This window comes from Pleurodeles waltl, chromosome 9, assembly GCF_031143425.1.
Source record: "Pleurodeles waltl isolate 20211129_DDA chromosome 9, aPleWal1.hap1.20221129, whole genome shotgun sequence".
Lineage (NCBI taxonomy): Eukaryota > Metazoa > Chordata > Amphibia > Caudata > Salamandridae > Pleurodeles > Pleurodeles waltl.
Genome location: NC_090448.1, coordinates 903817120 through 903837326, shown reverse-complemented (window position 1 = coordinate 903837326; position 20207 = coordinate 903817120). Strand labels below are relative to the sequence as shown.

Genomic DNA, 20207 nt, shown 5'->3' with positions numbered 1-20207 from the left:
TCAATTTTCTCCAGAAGGGTCTACCACACGATTTCCAGGTTCCTTTATCAAAGGAAGCACAAGAAGAGTTCCAAAGGTGGTTCCTCCAGATGGAAGCTTGGAATGGCAAGGCCATTTTGGGGCGGTCCCAGATGTCACCATAGAATCTGATGCCAGCTGCGGTGGTTGGGGGAAGGTCTAGGGACTTTTCTACAGGTGGTCGATGGTCATCAAAAGAAATAGGGCTCCACATAAACTGTCTAGAGCTTTTGTCAGGTTCCTTTGCCATAGGATCCCTTTCCCCCAAAAAAAGCAATTGCTGCATCCTTCTCTGGATGGACAGTGTATCCGCAGTCAAATACATCAGTCACTTGGGAGGTACCAAATCCTGCCTGTTAGTGAACATTAGAAGAGAGTTTTGGCATTTCTACCTCACTCAGAAGATTATGGTGATAGCAGAATATCTGCCGGGCAAGGACAACAAAGTGGCGGATTGGAATTCCACGTTTCTGGTGGATTACAGCAACTGGAAACTCCGTCCTCGCATCTTTCAGAAAGACATGATCTCTCTTTGGGCCAGTGTCAGATAGTTATTTTTGCAACCCTGGTGAATTCTCAACTCAAAGATGTTTTTCATTTGGCTCTGGCCAGTGATGCATTTCTATAGGATTGGTCAGATCACTGAATTATGCGTTCCCTCCCTTTTCCAAGATCCTGAGGGTCGCTGCGCAAGTCAGATGGCAATCAGCATGGATTATTCTGGTCACCCCGCTGTGGAAGATGCAAGCTTGGTTCCCAGTTCTACTGGAGATATTGTTTGCTTGCACCATCCATCTTCCAGTGTTTCCACAGTTGCTCCTAGATCCAGTGGGGTCCCCACATCCTCTTCTTCTCCAAGGCCATCTGATTCTCATGGCATGGAAAATATCAGGGGACATGGCCAAGCCCAGGGTATTTCAGAGGCAACTGATGCATTTATACAACAAGCTTGGGTGCCTTCCACCCAGATATGCTCTGGTCTCGATCTGTTTTTAGTGTTTTTTTTTTCCTTAAAAAGTGTTTTTGTTCCTTTTAGAAATGTAAGAATTTTGCCAGTATGCTTTTATGGTATTGTTTTACCGAAATAAAGCTGAAACTGAACTGATATTCTTCAGCATGGAAGAGATGGGTGGGTTGTGCCTTCAAAGGGATGTGGATCCCGTGGGATCAGAATTAAAAGATGTGCTTAATTTTCGTTCAGAACGTGCAGAATCTGGTTTATGTAACAGCTCAGTAAACGACTTCCAGTCTGCTATATCAGCTGGTCACGATCTCATTGCTGGTAAACAGGTTGGTATGCATCCTCTGGTGTGTAAATTACTTAAAGGCATTTGGGTAGCAAACTCTCCGAGACCTAGATATTCTCAATTATGGGATGTTAATATTGTGTTATCTCTGTTTGAATCCTGGTCTGACAATCTAGATTTGTCTATTAAACAGATTTCGGCCAAATAAGCAATGCTCCTGTGTTTCGTCTCATGTAGAAGGGTGTCAGATGTCGGAGAAAGCACCTTGTCTTGTATGACAGATCCTTTGGGTCCTCTTACTTCGAGCAATTCTGAATCCTTTTAAGCCAATGTCATCCGTGACATTAGCTAGATGGGTTTGTTGGATCATGGCAGAAGCAGGCATTGATGTGTCCATGTATGGTGCACATTTGGCTAGGGGAGGGAGAAGGCTTCTAAAGCATTTCCGTTTGGTTGCAGGTTAAGGACATTTTACAAGAGGTTGATTGGTCATCCTATTCTATGTTTAAATCCTTTTATTATAAACATATTTGTCATGCTTTTGCTATTGTGGTTGGTCACCTTTGACCCAACATAATCAGAGCCTGTCATCGTGATATAGAATAGACAATTTTCTAGCATATGCAACAAGAATTTTAGATTCTATTAAGGACACAGAGGCGAGTAGTATCCCACCCTTGAGAATAGAAATTGTTATCGTAACGTTTGTTGGTTTGATATGCATATAAAATTGATGATTTTTGTGTTTTACCCGCTATATATATATATCTATAGGGTATTGGTGTTAATGTCATGTGTTCGCTTCTTCCCAGGTGTGGATCAGAAGCAAAGCTAAAGTGTTTGGAACTCCACTGTCCTCCGAAGCCTTTATCTAATGGCAAATGAGGTTTTCTACCACATAGACTTTTGATCATATGGTTACTGTTTTGGTTTCAGTTGCTTTTAGACTGTTTCGCTACAAAGAAAGAGGCAGTCAAGATGGTATTTCACTATTTTGTTGATTATGCCTCATGGTTATTAGTGGATGATTATGGGGGGTTATGATTATGATTATAGTTCAAAGCCTCAAGGGAAATGTGGTTTATATGTTTTTTTATTGGCTGCTATTTTGTAGTACTAAAAAATAGAGAAAGCATAATCCTCACCTCTATGTCCTTAACAGAATCTAAAATTCTTGTTGCATATGCTAGAACATTTTCTATTCAAACAGGACTATTTTAATGCTAGTATTAGGCCACATACAGTGAAAAATCCTGCCAAAAGTCTTTAACCTCTCAAACCTCACCAAAGTAATTTTAAAAGGATTGAGTCAGGAGTGGTTAGGGGACCATACACCATAACTAAAAACAAGCATTTTCAGTGGAACGGGGCTCGCATTTGCTCGAGTTGGAGCTATTTGCGTTGTAAACTCCTAACCTATCTTTTCTTGCCACACAATGTAAAAGAAAAAAAACACAGCGCGATTACGCTTTGTAAAATAGGGCGATCACGCTGAAATTTAAAACGAAATACGGAGCGCGATATGTAAACCCCAGCACGATCGCGCTGCAGGGAAAATTAACAGATAAAGTAGTCCAGAAACCAGGCTCAAAACATTGAGCCTGGTATGTTTCTAGTAGTTTACCAGTGCTGTGTGGGTGGGCTAAACACCGGAAAAGGCATGACATATGCATGCCTTTCACAAATGAAAGCAAGCAGATTTTAAAGAGCAAGCCCATGAACCAATGAAAGAGACTGACGTGACCAGGGCGTGGTTTGAAGCCCAAAGAGAGATTATTTTATGGTCCGAGCACTTTGCGCTCGCTTTTATTGGCTTTACCAACGTTTCTCATCATTCTCCACGTGTTAAGTCTTTGGTTGCGCTGCAAGAAAGGGCGGATCTTTTAACTGCTCACTGTTGATTAAACTGCGCGGTGGGTGGGGGCTGTAGCATTCTTTAATCTTATTGGCTGACGGCAGTACAGCTTACTTCCTCAATAAAAGGTAGGGTAAAATATGGCTCGAGTTGAAGATTGATGGCCCCAGTCTTCCAATTGTAACGACGGGTAGTGTTAGACGACCAATAGGATGGTGCGGACCTGCGCATGCCCACAGTAGCCGAGTTTCTCTTTAAACTGTGGAGACATTGAGAAACGAAGGGCGGTTTTTTAAATACAATTTTAGGCAGCCATGCGTTTCCTTTATGTTGTTGATTCCGAACAGCAACGCGTTTTAGCTGCTTGCCGGCGTCGATCCACGGAAGATCGTCTCCATTTTTCCGGAGACGTCGGCGTGGATTCAGGTACGCCGTGGCGCGGGTGATGTTAATGCACGGTGTGCTTGGATATTTGGAGCATAAAATCTTCTAGAGAACACGGAGATGCAACAGGGTGAGTGTTCTACGGTTTAGTAGAAATGTGCGGGTGGACCTGGGGCCCCGTGGGGGAAACAAAACGGGACTGGGTTGGGTTATTAAAGAGATTTCAGCCAAGATCTTGTCTTCGGCATGCAGTGCCGTATTGTTTCCTGCAGATTAGACCTTGGAGGAAGCTGGTTTTCATTGGGGAGCAGATCTGAACTGTCCTGGAGTACCAGGAAATGGAACGTGTTTAAATGGATGGGCCCACGGGGGTGATGGGAAACCACAACATTTCCCAGATGAAGATATTAGTCTGGAATGGTGAAACTTAAATGTCAGTGGCAGAGAGGTGAAAGCAGGAGTGCTTTAAAGAAACTGAAGTTGGGACCGAGAGTTCCATTTAAATTTATGGTGTGATGTAAACGACCACAATACACTACTGGGAATGGAATAAAAATACCTTGGGATCCCTACATTGGGGCCTCTGAGGCGGAATCTGACAGTGAACTCGTACGTTTTTTTTTTTTAGGTCGATCATAGATTGGCGGTCTTGGAGCCTGCCTATTGGCTGGCTATCCTTGGCACTCTCATTTCTCTGTTTCGTATTCATGCCCCCGGTGGTTGTTCTTGTTTGTCCCTCCCTTTGAGCTTTGCCTCTTTGCAATCTTTGATTTACTTGCATCGCTACTTCCATTGCTTGGTTTTCAAGCACTACTCATTTTTAACTTTGTGTGAATCGCTCCATTAGAGCCTCCCTCAAGTACTCATCTCCTCCGGTACTCTTTTTCTCCCAGTTAAACAAACTGCTTCTTGCCGCCGACCTCCCTCTTGGGTGACGTGTGTTCTCCTTGTTGCTTCCCTCATTTGCACCCAGCGTATTGTTTTCATATCCCCTTCCTATTGCTTCGATGCTTGCCACCCACTATTTTGTGTCTCATTTTTTTCTTAATTGCCGATCTTAACGGACGCTGTGTAGCATGGCTAAGAAGACAATAGGCCACAAGGGCGAAACCTTTCAGCTTTTCCAATGCTTGTTTTCACCCCCTCCCAGAAACAAATGGGCAGCTGGGACACATGTAACAGTCAACCGAGTCTGGCTTACTAAGTTACAAGTAGGTTGAATTTTAAAATATTTCACGGTGTTTTTTTGGTATTTTAATTGGGTAACATCCTGAAAACAAAACTTTACTGCAAAAAGTTACAGGTCTGTTTTGGTTGTTTTGGGGAGCTTCATTTGTTAATTGTTTCAATGGTTCGACATTTTTACCTTCTTTTGGCTAAAAATATATCTCGCCACAAAACGGAGCATAGGGGGATGTAGAGGCAAAAGAGGAGCCTTCACTCACATTTAAAACACAGTAACTAGTTCTTGCACTGAAAGAAAAACTGATGGATTAGATCCCCATTCAGAGACAGTCTGCATAAGGGTACCAACTAGCTAAAAAAAAAAAAAATCTTTGAAAGAACGTTACTTGTGTGTTTTAATAATCTCACACACAACTTTATTCTAGGTGCTTAGCTATTCTTGCTTAAAAATTGGGGACGCCTCGCGTAAGCTATCACCATGATGCCACTGGGTGACAATCCAACTGGCTACTACTTCTCGTCTTTAGCGTAACTCTTTATTGCAAGGGGCAAAATAAACGCCATTAGAGCCCGTATAACCAGAACAACCCCCCCCCCCCCCGACACCACTTTATTGAACACAGTGAAAGGGGACACAACATATACACCTTCTTTGAGTATCACCCAGAAAACAGTTTTACACAATTATTAAAAAAAAACGCAGGCGCCATGATATGGGCTATTAAAATTGTTTTGGCACAGTTCTCTGTACACATTTTTAATTTGGAGAGCATTTGAGTGTGTTTCTCTAACTAGATAATTTAACTGATCGAGCCCCCTTATGCAGAGTCTAGTGGAGAAGTGTGGCTCAATGGTTAGAGCGGCAGACCCTGATGCAGAAATCTGTCCTGGGACCAGGGTTCAATTCCCGCCTCGGCGGGTCTTGGGCTCAATTTCCTCAGACCTGATAATTCTCGCATCGGTGCCTAATCTAATTCATGGGTCCCACTCTGTAACTCTGGGCAATAGCTTGCTTAATCTCCACAACGGCCCCAACAGCGCTGGGATGCCTGTCTTCACCTTGGAGGTTGCCCAGGAGTGGGCACCTCATAGGGAAAAGCCAGGAGGGGTTCCACAGTGGTATGCGTACAGCGCCTTCAGACCCTAACGGGTGAGTAGTGCGCTATACAAGTACAAAGTTTACAGTTTACAGTCTTGCTGGATGGGAATCTGACTTGTGAGTTTTTCTTGGGGTGCAGGAAAGAGATGATTTGGTATTCTGTTTGTAAGAATTTGTCCGCAAAATCATCCTGCATAGCTTTTAAGTCCCTACTGTTAGCCCTGGATTTTGATTTAGTGTTTGGGAAGTGTGATTTCAATGTTATATTGGAGATGGTGCCTCAGATGAGGCTGTAACCGATTAAGTGTGATTTGCTTCTATGAGAAACTGAATAATGACAGAGATGGCAGTAGCTAGAATATTAAACGCTTTCTAGTTAATCAGCCTTTAACTCTGAAGGTTGACTCATAGTACTCAAGCACTGAAATTTATTTTTCAGATTCCATGGCTTCTGTTGCAATTTGTGGTGAAATACACGCCACTGCGCACTAGGTAAGTGTTTGTGCTTATAACTAGCTGCTGCAATCTAACAATCAATTTGAATAGTACTGTTTTAAATTTGCTTGTGTTGTGCAAGGTAATGCAAGCAAAAATAAGCATTGGTAAAGCAAAGCCTGTAGGTCTCGTCCATGCGAGAGCCATTGGCTTTGATGTCTTTTAGCCATGCTGTATAGCAGCATGACTTCTATGCATCATGGCTAAAAGTTGGTGGAAAAGTGATGTGACGCGCCCAGCACTGGCTTTTTTTTTCTTTCTTTTTTTCCCTTATAGGGTTGGGAGCAACACAGACAATGGGAAGGAAGAAGCAACATAGGACTGGGCAAGCGAGCACAACAACATGACGGGGGGGGGAGGAGTACCTCAATTATTGTGGAGGCAGTAGAATGACACTTGTTAAAATAAAGCAATCCGGACTTGGTCAGTGATCCACAGAAGGGGGACCCAAAAGAAGGGGAAGTGAATGTGGCGCACACTGACCAATTAGGGATCGTAAATAAGGGTATAGTGAATCTTGCGAATGGTAAGCAATCTGCAGGCTGAAGCCACTTTTAGTAAACAAAATGTGTCAAGTAACCGTGCATATTTCGGGCGACACATAAAAATGGAGCTTCACATCTATTTTGGTTATTAATACGGCCTCGGTGCCCCTTATATTCTGGTGCCACTGCAAGTTGTACACTACTGATAGTTTAGTCCATGGTCTGTGTCTTTCCCACAAACAGGAGCCACGCATGTAGGACAGTAGTAATTATAGTGAAGTGAACTGTGGATATACAGGCAGAACTCAGTTTGTGCATCCACTCTGCTTCTCACTGTCACATGGGCGACAGTTTTTAACTGCCCATTAGGCAAGCCTTCACTTTGTCTTATCTCCAGACATAAGAGCATCACACAAAAAACTGGCAAATTAACACAAACATGGGCAAAGCAAGACATGTCTGCAATTTATTTGTAGGGGACTGGGATGTGGCTCACCTCTATGTATAAACTCTAGTTGTTATAGGCCACGACATTCTTCAGAGCACGGTGATTCCCATAGTGCGTAATTACGCAAAAATACTATTTTTGCTAAAGTTCGAAAATTTCATAACTTAAAAAGTACTTACCCGATTTTGGTCTTGGTCTTAAATTTTATAAAAGTTTGAGTCTTTTTGTAAATTGATCTTGAGTTATTCCTTTGAGTGTGTCTTGCTTTATTGATACTGTGAGTACAACAAATGCTTAGCTCTTCTCCAAAATTGGCCTAACTGGTCGACCAAGCTACCATAAAAATTAGAAACATTAGGTGGTCTAGTTTTTACTTCTGTAAACTGTGTGATTGCCTGTACTGTATGCACAGTGTGCCTGGTTTTGCACACTGCATAGAGAAACAGCCTCCAACTAGTAGAGACTATTAAATGCCCATTTAACGGCTGATATGTACAAAGTGAAATAAGAAAACCTAGGATTAATCCTGTCTTGCCCACTAAACCAAAGTCCTTGATCTTGGGCAATTGTATAAATCTGTCTTTCACCATTGCATCTCAGTAAACGTATAATGTGACTTATTAATATAAAAGTTACTACATTTGAGTGCAATATGTGTTGCTTTTTTAAATATATATTTTGAAGACAGTTGGGCTATTTTACGGGATGTTTGGATGACTTATATTGCAAACAGATCTAATGCTCGGCTATGGTAGGTCACTTTGAGCCAAGCCAGACCATTGTCTCTGCTCTCTGTTGATTTGTTAGCTCCTCCGCCTCACACATTTGTCTTCTAAATGGTAAACCTGCTGCATCCTTTGTTCACAAAGCAGCCATTTTCTTAAAGAAATTCTCAACTTTTTCTCAAGAAAAGACAGACTGACTTTTAACACACATTCCCTACACGCTGAAAAGTCTGAATACATTTGCCCCCTTATACACACACTCACCCACTCATACACTTAAGTGCCCATTTCATACTCTCTGAACCACATTTTGATTCACACACGTACCACTTTTTATTCTCTGGCATACGCAAATTTGCAAACTCGCACACTTGTTGCTTTTACTTTCTAGTTCTCACATATTCTTTTTCACACACACACACACTCTGCTGGACAATGGATACTGTCAACAATTTTAACAGGTAGCACGCCAAGTCTGGAGTTGTTTTGTGTGATGGGCATATTCACGTTTTGAAACTTTTTCAGAGACTGCCACAGTTGTGGAACAGAGATACTTAGGTGATTTAGCTACTGCAAATCACTCAAGTTTACAGTTCTATAACAAATATCTATCAATAAATGGCACGTTAAAGAATCAGTGCTAGTGCTGCAGTTATTTTTATTTTATTTTTTTAAATCGTCAATGCATTGATTTAAGTCTAGATTCCTGCATACGATTTTCACTTCATGCATCAGCAGATCCAGCACACTGACAACCTGGATCTTATTTAAACAGTTGCCAAAGATAGGGTTTACTGACAGCCTAGATGAGTGCATACAGCCTACTAATAAACAGGAGGGACTGGGAGAGTTAAAGGTCCAGTATACGTGCTCCCTATATATACACCTATATAACAAAAAGTATACTGTTCCAAGAGTGTCTGCCTACGTTAATCATCACGGGCAATTAGTGTCATTAGGAGTACCCTCAAGCATCAATTGCGATGCTGAGCATCATCATCGGGTTGACTCCTCGCCGGACCGGCACTGCAATATCCGACGGGCCCCCACTCAAAAGGTGGTAGGCTCTATGACCGAAAATGATGTAACTGATCAAGTAGAGTCAGTGAAATGTGATAATGTATGGTGGAAAGAAAGGAGAGTAAGCGGTGTATTAAAATTGGCTCTGAAAGCCAAATGTCTTTAATACTATATGTAGGAGTCAGGCCTAGATTAAAAAATGAATCAGGGAGTCTAAAGGGGAATAATGTACCCCACACTCCTTAACATAAAGTGAGGAAAGGAGGAGAAATACTCGATCCTAACACTAAGGGGTCGACATGTTTCACGCCTAAATGGTCCGTAAAAGATCCAGCGGCGTTTCTTCAGGACCTTAGAAAAGATAACTTCTCCTTAAAAACAAATAACAATAAGTGCTGGAAGGTCACTTACAGTGTATGCATTAAATAGTCGCTGTCAGTCATCTGTTAGGTCGCCCTGAAAGAAAGAGACACACACACAGACAGACGTAGAAAACAGCAAAATATGCATTGATATATGCAGGTGAGTCAAAAGCCCAGTGTCAACACAATAAAAATTCATCATTGTTCAAAAAACCGTGATCAAATTCATTCAGCATGGCATAAAAGGGCTTACCATCCCATTTTGAGAAAAGGCCTCATGAGGACGCTAAAATCCCGACCAGAGACGGAACCACTCTATCAAAGGTAAGTGAAAAATAGTACAAAGTATAGTCAAGAGACCATTTTAGTCAAAGATATGGTAAGAAACAGTTAGTTGACATGCAAGCATAAATCCATAGGCGGGCGCGGTAACAGTATATGGCTAACTCCATTTTACTAACGGAAACACGCGATACAGTATATTCCACGATTCGCATAGCGGCAGAATTAGATCGACACTGTTTTCTCACTCCCCGGACATTGCACATCTTAGATAGACGGGATTTACTGTCTATGGATTTATGCTTGCATGTCAACTAACTGTTTCTGTAGACGAGTGTGGGGTATGAGTCCGCTTGTAGTTCGAGGTTGGAGTGATGCACCGAGCTCCACCTTCATAGTACATTTTTAATAAAGGGATTGTTGACTATTTGAAAAGATTAAATGGATGACTATAACTGTTTTACCATATCTTTGACTAAAATGGTCTCTTGACTATACTTTGTACTATTTTTCACTTACCTTTGATAGAGTGGTTCCGTCTCTGGTCGGGATTTTAGCGTCCTCATGAGGCCTTTTCTCAAAATGGGATGGTAAGCCCTTTTATGCCATGCTGAATGAATTTGATCACGGTTTTTTGAACAATGATGAATTTTTATTGTGTTGACACTGGGCTTTTGACTCACCTGCATATATCAATGCATATTTTGCTGTTTTCTACGTCTGTCTGTGTGTCTCTTTCTTTCAGGGCGACCTAATAGATGACTGACAGCGACTATTTAATGCATACACTGTAAGTGACCTTCCAGCACTTATTGTTATTTGTTTTTAAGGAGAAGTTATCTTTTCTAAGGTCCTGAAGAAACGCCGCTGGATCTTTTACGGACCATTTAGGCGTGAAACATGTCGACCCCTTAGTGTTAGGATCGAGTATTTCTCCTCCTTTCCTCACTTTATGTTAAGGAGTGTGGGGTACATTATTCCCCTTTTAGACTCCCTGATTCATTTTTTAATCTTGGCCTGACTCCTACATATAGTATTAAAGACATTTGGTGTTCAGAGCCAATTTTAATACACCGCTTACTCTCCTTTCTTTCCACCATACATTATCACATTTCACTGACTCTACTTGATCAGTTACATCATTTTCGGTCATAGAGCCTACCACCTTTTGAGTGGTGGCCCGTCGGATATTGCAGTGCCGGTCCGGCGAGGAGTCAACCCGATGATGATGCTCAGCATCGCAATTGATGCTTGAGGGTACTCCTAATGACACTAATTGCCCGTGATGATTAACGTAGGCAGACACTCTTGGAACAGTATACTTTTTGCATACAGCCTACACCAGAAGCGGCGCACTGAAAGGGTTCCATAATCAACATAAAACAATGTTTTTGCTATGTTTTAAGCATGATGTGTGTGGACGCCCACAGAATGTGATAGGGGCTTGGTGGTTCCCAAGTGGCACTGTGTAATGTGACCTGTTCAGTCTGTTTCTGATTTTTGCAGCGGTCACTTTGCTTGCTGGGGTTTGTAACTTCTTTTTTTCTGAGAATGAGAAAAAGAAACTATAAATCCCCAGAAAGCAAAGGTTTGCCAGCTAAAAATACAGAACTGCATGAAAATGTTGCATCTACCAGTGAGCCTCCTGTCGCAATTGGTTTAGGTCTGATTTTCCATCTGAAGCGTGAAGTTCTCACTTGTAAAACTTTAAAGCATTTATGTTGTGTTTAATGGGGGCAGAGGTGTGTGTGTGTGTGTGTGTGTGTGTGTGTTTTTTTTGTTTCCCCCCCCCCCCCCCCTACAGAAAACCTTTAATTTAAATGAAATATTTCCGAGCATCTAAAACAAATAGCCTTCTAAAAACCTGTATGGCCCTGAAAAATGTCGTACTCAGGCACCCATTAGGTTTTATGGTCCCCTTTTTACCCCCTCTAAAAGATAATTGGAACACCTTGGAGCCATACCCCTCCTCCTCACATCTTCCAGAGATGTACACGTAACTTGCTGTGTTCTACTGACACTTGCTGTTGTTCTGGAGCTTTTGTACGAGCTCATCCCTGGTTCATCTCAGTTTGGAAGGCATGCTTTAACCCGTGCAGAATGTGCTACCAAGGAAGTTCATGAGCAGCACCAATTGCGTCAAAGCCAGGCCCCTATTCATACCAGTACTTTACTTGACTTTGGAGAAGTCCCAGTCCTCAACAGGGGTGGGAGGGGGTGGGGGGGGGAGAAAGTGCCAGTACTCAGTACCGGTACCCACAACCCATTTAAAGTGCTGCACACGATGCAGTGCAACTTTTATGCAAAAGAAGGTGGCGTGTTCTGCAATGCCTTTTATCGTGTTTTCAGCTGGATTCTTTGCTTGACTAACATCCAGTGTAACCTTTCTACAAAAGCGTAACATGAGGTCATTTTGGTACTTTGGGAGGTTTGACATTTTTCAAATAATATACTTGTCCAGCAGGCAAAAAGTTCCTTAAGTCTGTGAGAAACAATTTTTTTGTTAAAATCTTCAGATTAGGTGGAAGATGATGACGTATGTGGCAAAGATGTCAAATCTGTAATTATGCGAAAATCGCCAAGGCCGTACAATCGCATAATTCCAGTGGATCTGGCATTGACGATTACCAATGTGGGACCTACTGTGTTTGCCGGTACTTATTTTATGTTCATGTTTCCCATAATCGTGTTGAAACCGGTTACAATGATTTTTCCATTATGACTATTTTTTGGAATTACTGCCATGCATCATTAGATTTTACTAAATGATGAAGAAATGGTACCTAAAATTTCACAGTAATTTTGCAAAACATTTTTTGTGAACACTTTATTTTGAATGTAAAGAATTGTCAATCTTGCTTTCAAGCTTTTGTAAATATTTGCATCTAATCAGAGCAGCCTGGGAGCATTATACGTAGCCTTATATTATTAAACTTTTCAAATGTTTGTACAGGTTTTTTTTTTTTTTTTCTTTTTTTACTGGAGCCACTGTCTGTAGTGCAGTTTGAGCTTACTGCATTTATTTACAATGCTCATACTAATAAAGGCTTTACATTAATGACCCATAAGTTCAAACAGTAGTAACACATGATCGCTAATATTACCTCATCTGCAGATGATTTCCCTTCCTTGCTCCATAATGTAAACTAGCAGCCAAAGGGTTTGTGCTGCAGTGGGTTGGGCCTACTTGTCAAGGACCAAGGACAAAAACATGAAAATGTGTTTCCCTTGACGACAAATAATAGGCACTGGGCATCATGCTATAGGAATTCCACAGCTCTGTCTGTATTAAGTTGACAAAGTTAAGATTTATAGTGAACATATAAGAAATTGGTGGTGTATTTATGGGTCTTTTCAATCCCTTTTCATTTTGTTTCAGTCTATTTATGCACTGGATGTATTTGTGTTGGTTTTAATAGACTATGGTCTACATAAACAAGCTTTTTGACTGGCTAACACTGTTCTCCATTGCACCAACCAAGATTCATTTCTGTGGCTTTCTGGTTACGGACACAGACCTCTGCAGTGCACTAACAGGGGTTTCATAATGTATAATAATGCATTTCCCACTGTTTGACTTAACTTGCATTTTGTTTTTTTTATTTAAGGTGTGCGTTATTTTATATGTAAGTACCTGAAGGTGAAAGGCTGAAAAGGTTTATGGCCCGTATTTATACTTTTTGACTCTAAACTGCGCTAACGCAGTTTAGCGTCAAAAAGTTTAGCGCCGGCTAACGCCATTCTGAAGCGCCATGCGGGCGCCGTATTTATTGAATGGCGTTAGCCGGCGCTAGCAGACCGGCGCTGCCTGGTATGCGTGGAAAAAAAACACGTACACCAGGCAGCGCCGGCGTAGGGGAAAAATGGCGTTAGGACGTCTTAAAAATGGTGCAAGTCAGGTTGACGCCAAAAAATCGCCTCCACCCGATTTGCGCCATTTTTTACGACGCCCAGACGCCATTTACATGACTCCTGTCTTAGTAAAGACAGGAGTCATGCCCCCTTGCCCAATGGCCATGCCCAGGGGACTTATGTCCCCTGGGCATGGTCATTGGGCATTGAGGCATGTAGGGGGGCACAAATCAGGCCCCCCTATGCCAAAAAAAAAAATTATACTTACCTGAACTTACCTGAATGTCCCTGGGATGGGTCCCTCCATCCTTGGGTGTCCTCCTGGGGTGGGCAAGGGTGGCAGGTGGGGTCCCTGGGGGCATGGGAGGGCAGCTGTGGGCTCATTTTGAGCCCACAGGTCCCTTAACGCCTGCCCTGACCCAGGCGCTAAAATCCGGCGCAAATGCGGGGTTTTTTGCCCCGCCCACTCCCAGGCGTGATTTTTGCCCGGGAGTATACATACGACGCATTTGCGTCGCATTCATTTTTTTTAGACGGGAACGCCTACCTTGCATCTCATTAACGCAAGGAAGGCGTTCACGCAAAAAAATGACGCTCTTTCCTCATACTTTGGCGCTAGACGCGTCTAACGCCAAAGTATAAATATGGCGTTAGTTTTGCGCCGAATTTGCATTGAAAAAAACAACGCAAATTTGGCGCAAACGGAGTATAAATATGCCCCTCTATATTTAGACTTTTAGCCATGCCTTTGACCCCACTTCCACTGCGTGCAGCATCACGGTTCCCATATTCTTTTAATGCACTTCGAACACTGGGAGATGGTGCAAGTAGGTGGTAGATTTGTGACAGCCATCACTAGCCACCCACCAAGCAACACTATGGGGGGGGGGTGGAGGAATTGTTCACTTATTAAGAGTGTCAAACTGTTTGTACTACCTTCTTAACCTCCATGGCTAAAAAGAGATAACTACCTGCTCTAGGATGGTCATAAAAGCACATAATGAGCAGAACGAACTTTTTTTTTTTTTTTTTTTTTTTTTATCTGCTACACTTGGTGCCAATGAACTGAAGGAAGTCAAGGTTTTCTTCTTGCACCCTGAATCAACCCTCCCACTCCATTCAGTGAACATTGTCAAAGCCTTTCTTCCTCTTTACACAGCTTTGTATGACCGATTCAGTTCTAAAACACACTTCTTGAAAATTGGTTTCCAGCCAATACAATTCAAATCGGTGTGCAGCTTGTCATTACTGGGTGATGGGTCTAGTAGCTGTTACACTCCCTTAGTAGAGAAAACAACTACTTCCTAGACCCACTGTTCAACTGACTAAAGAAATGTGTAATTCTGGAAAATAAGCCAACCTGCTTGTTGCTGAAATTACTGTGTGACCTGTAAATATGTTCCACAATCGAAATGTTCTCTATAATGTATAGTGACTTGGAATCTCTGTGCCATGTGACATTTTACTGACCAATGCATTATGGTGCAGTCACAAAATACTTTATTTTGCTTTCATGAAAGTGTACAATGATGGGGATTCTTTTTGTCTGTAGCACCTGCATTGAAATGTCTCTGAAATTTTGTTTTTGCTTTACAATTTTCTTTTACTTGAATAAATGTTATTAGCTTGTTTAGAGTTTTTAAAAATACGCTTTACAGCTAGTTTTCTAAAATTAAATACAATATTGGTAATCTCCCACCTGCAGTCTTGCATTTGCCCTTTGTTTGCTGTTCATTGGGCGTCGGAGACTGCAGAAAAAGTATATTCTGGAAGGAGCCGAGGCAGGACTGTGCAAGTATCAGCAGTTCCATGTGCAATATTCCTCCAACACTCCTGTTGTTGAAGTTGTAACTTTGAGTAATTGTGCCTAAACCATCAGATTGCATATTAACCAGACTGCAAGTAATATATAGAAAACGAACACATCTTGTATTTTTTGTATGTTGCAGACTCGCAATTTTTTTTTTTTTTTTTTTTTTTTGTATTATTTGTTTCACAAAAAGTTCTTCTCCCAGCAGGCTTCTACTTAACCAAGAAGTATGCAGTTTTACTTTAAAACATAAAGCCTACCACTTTTGCCCACAGTTAACTGGGTATGATTACTATTCCTTGTTTTCTTTTCAGATACTGACTGAGTTGATGGACTTGTGAACTAACAGCTGAAAGACCTCCACTCATCTCCTATGTACCTCAAGATTGGGTTGGAAGCAGAAGAGAAATGTTTGTAGGTGTGGTGCTGTAAAGCAGCTTTATTTTCTTTGCATTTACACTACTTATGGAAATTCCCCCATATTCTGTAATAGTACAAAAGGACACTGATTCTTTTCATGCATAAATAAACTACTGTGTGAAACGTATTGTTAATCATTTAAAAACATTATCCGTTCTTTTCTCTCTGTGTGTTTGGGGGGGGGGGGGGCTGGGTATCAGGAGGCTGGTGCAATATCCTAAGTCTGGTAATCATTCCCTTTCTAGACTTGCTTGATAGTATTCTACTATATCATGCCATATAAGTATGTTCTTCCAAATTTGACGACCGAGGACTAGTTCTGATGTTGGCAATGGCTCGCTTTATTGTGTGAAATGTAACTGGTGAAGAACATGACATTCAGATAAAAGTCCCACGCATCCAGGTTAGTCATTACCTTGGTAAATTGTACTCGCTCTTTGGGTAAATACATTATCTCCGGCCCACACATGTAACTTCCATTTTCTTGTTTCTGCCTCTTCTGTGGAAGTGGGCAAAGATAACCTTCTACATGCAAATCAGCTTTTGGTCGCGTTAGTAACCAAGAGAAGTAAAAGATAATTAATATTTCAGGTTTTAGTTCATATCTAGTGACCAGACAGGATAATTCTTTGTTAATTGTCTTTTGTGGTGAGTCATGTAATGCTGGCAGCACATTTTCAGTCTTCAGATTCTCCCCATTGCCAGCACTATCGTGTGGTGGTGAAGTGAAATATAAGTTATGTAACCAAGTACTGCCCTAAACTTGTGCATAGATAGGATTCTTTGCCCGCTCCTTGGAACCTCAACGTGTATGCAGCATCCTCCACAGGAAAGTGGAGTTAAAATGTGTACTATTAAACTATTCAAAAGGTGTTTATTTTGAGTTTTTGTTAGTACGTTTTTAAATGTCTTTTTTTTTTTTTTTTTTTTTTTTTTTTTTAACTATCCCTGGAAAGGAGTTCCTACAATAATCTCTATGCTTGATGTAATATAATTACAGAAACTGTCTAGATTACGTAGACCCAAGTCCTCCAACACTGACCGTATTTGAAAGTTTATTTTTTAACCTTTTTCATTTTTCTTGTTTTCAGATTACTGAGACGTTTAATGACTACTTGATTGCCAACAGATCAAAAATTACACATCCGGTTAAGTATTTCAAAATAACAATCTTTGACCCTTTATTATTTTTCCGAGCATGCTTGCTTTTCTTAGTGTGTAGTTTCTGCAGATTAGACACTGCCCACTGTCTGCATTTTGGGTACCTAAAACTGCAGATAAAGAATTCTTGAGAGAGTTGGGGTAGGGCTGCTCGAGTGTCACGGCTACGTACAATATTCCTCACACACTCACTCGATTCTGTTGGCACAAAGGTTATGGCTTTATTGTGTCATTATCAATCTGTCAACAGAAAGAAAACTTTAGCAGTAAGATATTGTTTTCAGAAATGAGCGATTTTCTGCAGAACACTGAACGCTGTTACAACTTCTCCTTCTACAGGTGTAACTGAAATTTCAACATTTTGATTTAAATGAATAACATTTAAGTGTATGGTATCTTAGTGTAGGACCATGTGAGAGTGCAACCAAACTGGAATGAAATGATTGTAAGTGAATCTTTGTCCCACAAGCGGCAAACTCATTACATGTTTGTGTTTTTCAGATTTGAACGACTTAAGGTGTCTCTGAATCATCAAAAAACTCATTTCTCCACACCCCCTTTTGTGAATACCATCCAGCAGTTGCCAGTCAGGAGTAAAAGAGCAAACATGTTGGCGTAGATTACTAAATAATGTAAAGCTAGTGTGAGTTAAGGATCAGCAGCATGGAGCAAGACTTTGACACCCAGCTATACGACGCATCTTTTGAGTTGGTTTACCTTCAGTAAAACATATATTTTGGATGTCTGATTACATACAAGTATGAGGAGGTTGCCTCTGAACTTTGAGAACTTGTGGCCAATTACAGTATCTTGGATGTATCCGAGTGGGAAAGCACATCGGCTGTCTAGACTGTTGCAGGTGTCCCCATTGCATGCTACAATGGGGACTGCGTCACAGGAAGGTTTTATTTGTAATAAAGCAGTAAGTTGAAAGTTCAAACTCGGCTCATGGATTGGTAACCCTTCACTCACGTTTCATACTTTCAAACACATTAAGAGTGTACAGAGTACCTAATTCTTTAGATGCCTACTGATCAGCATTACTATTGAGGCACTGTACAGTAACAGTTGTGGTGAGTATTGTATCTAAACTCATTTAGATTGTGCCATGGCATTATCGGGACCGTGGTGTTTCATGACCTACAACCATAAGATAACGTTTAAATTTTGGTTGTAATAAATACCAGGCTTTCCACAACCTAGTGTAGATCATTCCTCCCTAAAATAGGTGAATTGGCACTATTGGGGAATAATTCCACTCAAGAAAATTGTCCATTAAGTATAGGTTACCTCAAGTGTTATATTTAACCCCTGTCTGCGTTCTATATAATGTCATTGCAAACTTCAAATGTGTGAATCCTGAATTCATTTAAGACTCTTGCTATGAAGCTGGGTTTGCACTATAAAAACAAAACACATGCGAACAATAAAGTGAATATTTTAGGTAATTATTGCATTACGTTAAAAATCGTATTTGTTGGTCATATGCTCAAGACTTCTTTGCAATTCAAATTAGCGTGAGTTGATAACGTCTCTTTTCTGGCCACTTCATATTTTTCCATCCAAAGTGGTTTTGGAATTTCATCTCTGAAAGCAGACCACGTTAAATGTTAATTTTTAACTGTTGTTTACGCTAAGTGTCAAGTTAATGTCTAATGGATAGCAATTTTTTTTTTCCCTATTAGATCTTGCTTGACACTGCAGTGATGCAGGAGGGACTAATTTAAGTCTCAAATGTGCACTTAATAAAAAATTTCAGATGCGTTGTAATTCTTTTTTGTGCGGCACTGGCTTTTAGAAAAATATTAGGACTCAAAAAGCAAGCTAGACATATTGGCTTAGTAAATGTTTGTTTAGAAATGCTGCGTAATGTAATTTTTATTTTTTATTTTTTTTTAATGCATATTGGTTAATGTTTGTCAAACTAGTTATTAAGTGGTTTTTAGCCTCCATCTGAGGATTCTATGTAAAACTAAAAAATGTGACATCCTAGAGATTGTAAGCTTTTTAAAATGTAGGGTAAAATAAGTCTCGGTATACATACTTTTTTCAGTTGCCAGGGCTGAGATTAGTAGTCATTTTAATTTATCAGGCGTATCCTGGGAGCCTGGGTAAAATAAAGCAAAGCGAGGCCCAAAAGGCTCCAAGGTCTTGTACCAATCTCCTTTGCCTCTAGACCAATGTCCCAAAGCCTTGTATTCTAAAGCAGGTCCGGAGACTATGGATCACATTTGTGTCCTGCATCTCCAGCAGAGCATTTGCAGTCAGTCGAGCTCTGTAATTTGTAGTGTGACCTATGCCAATCATAAATTAATTTTAAAAATGGATGATTTTGATCTATGCTCTGAGGCCACGCTCGTGGGTAGACAGTAAGTCCATCCATTTCTGATATGTGACATTTGGGTGCAGATTGATTATCTCAGTTGCAATATAATGACTGTCTGGAGCATACATCTTCGATAAACTGTAAATCCATGAAATAGTTTTGTACAGTCCACACTGTCTTTACAGGTATGTTTGGATCGAGGAATCTCTGAGATTTGCCTTCATTCGTTGAATGGCACCTGTTTATACATCTCTTCAGCTGCTGATATTGAAGATGGTAGGTAACATCTAACTGATATTCATTTCTCTTCTGCTTTAAAAGGATTTGATTTTTTTTCTGCAGATAGGATGTGAGATTGTATTCATCCTCTACCGTTGCCATGTGGGCCAAATAAATGGTTTGGTCCCTATTGGTAATGAAGTGTTCCGGACAAGTGCTTGAGGGTGTGACAATTAGTCTTGTTGAAGGAGCCTGTGTGCTTTTTCCCAAATTTGTACTGTATTGACCAGTGCGTGATTGCCTCTTACTCCATTAAGTGTGTTAAAGTAGAGCTCTCGCATAACTGTCACTGTTGAGCTTCTATTTCACTGTAAAGATCCAGTGTTTCCAGGTCCTTAGAAAAATAATTGGCTGATTGGGAAATGTCTTGAGCTAGTAGTACATTGTGATACCCTGAATCCAGTGCCCCCAAGTATAGTTCCCTGCATAGAACCTTGGTAGTGCTAGGCGTGGAGGGCATCCTTATTGACACATATAGGCTTTAATCATCTGGTCAATCTGTCACAGCTAGCGGTATAAGATTGAAATGATTATTATTTCTATCACATATTTGAAGCGTAGAGTCACTACCATGTTCTCTCTTTGTACTCTGCTCCAGAGTATCAGATTCAGGGAGCGCTGTTTGACAGACAAAAGCATTATCATAAGGTTTCCTGCTGATGTGGTAAATTGCTTAAATGGCTATTGCCAGGGTTTTCGGCTATTGGTAGAAAGAGTAATGTGGGTCGAGGCAGCCTTGTTGAGCTCCCTGTTT

The 20207-nt window shown here is 40.9% G+C and overlaps 1 long non-coding RNA gene and 2 other non-coding genes across 4 annotated transcripts; all 3 read left to right on the top strand.

Annotated features, from left to right (window-relative positions):
• The first annotated feature begins 3277 nt into the window (after positions 1–3277).
• Positions 3278–17788, top strand: LOC138260105 (uncharacterized). Of its 2 annotated transcripts, none has more exons than XR_011198808.1 (5): positions 3278–3634; positions 6228–6280; positions 15582–15681; positions 16779–16835; positions 17350–17788. It is a non-coding gene; the product is annotated as an uncharacterized lncRNA (long non-coding RNA). The 2 variants fall into 2 exon arrangements; XR_011198807.1 differs by having other exon boundaries at positions 3279–3634; positions 15582–15685.
• LOC138260597 (small Cajal body-specific RNA 13) lies at positions 15154–15303 on the top strand. Its single transcript, XR_011198906.1, has one exon. It is a non-coding gene; the product is annotated as a small Cajal body-specific RNA 13 (non-coding RNA).
• On the top strand, positions 16910–17174 carry LOC138260596 (small Cajal body-specific RNA 13). The gene has a single exon (XR_011198905.1). It is a non-coding gene; the product is annotated as a small Cajal body-specific RNA 13 (non-coding RNA).
• Positions 17789–20207: the final 2419 nt, after the last annotated feature.